This window comes from Rhincodon typus, chromosome 19 (assembly GCF_021869965.1).
Source record: "Rhincodon typus isolate 14 chromosome 19, sRhiTyp1.1, whole genome shotgun sequence".
Classification (NCBI taxonomy): domain Eukaryota; kingdom Metazoa; phylum Chordata; class Chondrichthyes; order Orectolobiformes; family Rhincodontidae; genus Rhincodon; species Rhincodon typus.
In genome coordinates, this window is record NC_063350.1 from 4,331,727 (window position 1) to 4,332,310 (window position 584).

General features: G+C 51.7%; 1 long non-coding RNA gene across 1 annotated transcript in view; it reads left to right on the forward strand.

Annotated features, from left to right (window-relative positions):
• Nucleotides 1-240: 240 nt before the first annotated feature.
• LOC125485424 overlaps nucleotides 241-584 on the forward strand; it is a 35,261-nt gene continuing 34,917 nt past the window's right edge. The window contains exon 1 of the long non-coding RNA XR_007264152.1: nucleotides 241-276. This is a non-coding gene — a long non-coding RNA (uncharacterized LOC125485424). The remainder of the gene's footprint in view (nucleotides 277-584) is intronic.

Below are 584 nucleotides of genomic sequence, written 5' to 3' on the forward strand. Positions count from 1 at the left end.
AGAGCTGGCTCGGGGGGATGTGTGAGGGATAAGGAGAGGGTGCGGAGGTGGGGGGTGTGCGGGGTGACCTGGAAAGTGGTGGGGGAAAATGACAGGGTCAAGAAAAAGCAAATGAGGGGTTGGGGGAAGTGGAAAGAGAGACGCAGTATAGAATAAAAGGGTTGTGCAGGAAGACAGGCAGACAGGGTGAGAACGGGATTGGGCAGGGCTCAGTAAGGGAGGGGTAATGGGGAATGCTGGGATGGATGTTATGGGGAAGATCATCATGGCCAAGAGGTAGAGTTCATTCATCAATTCACTGAGACGGCTCCAAGCTCTGACAGCTCGTTCTCTATTAACTTTGATCAAATCAACAAAGACATATTTCCAGTATGGAGAAAGGTCATTCATCTTTCTGCAGGGGGGAGAAAGCATCTTTGAGGATTAACAGGCGCCCAGAAAATGACAAACAAGAAGCAGTTTCCAGTGTTCAACTCCAGGATTGCAGCCCTGATCTCTGGTCAATCTTCAGCTCCCTCAGTACTGAACCTCCGACATTGCGGCACTCCCTCAGCACTGACCCTCCGACAGTGCGGCGCTCCCTC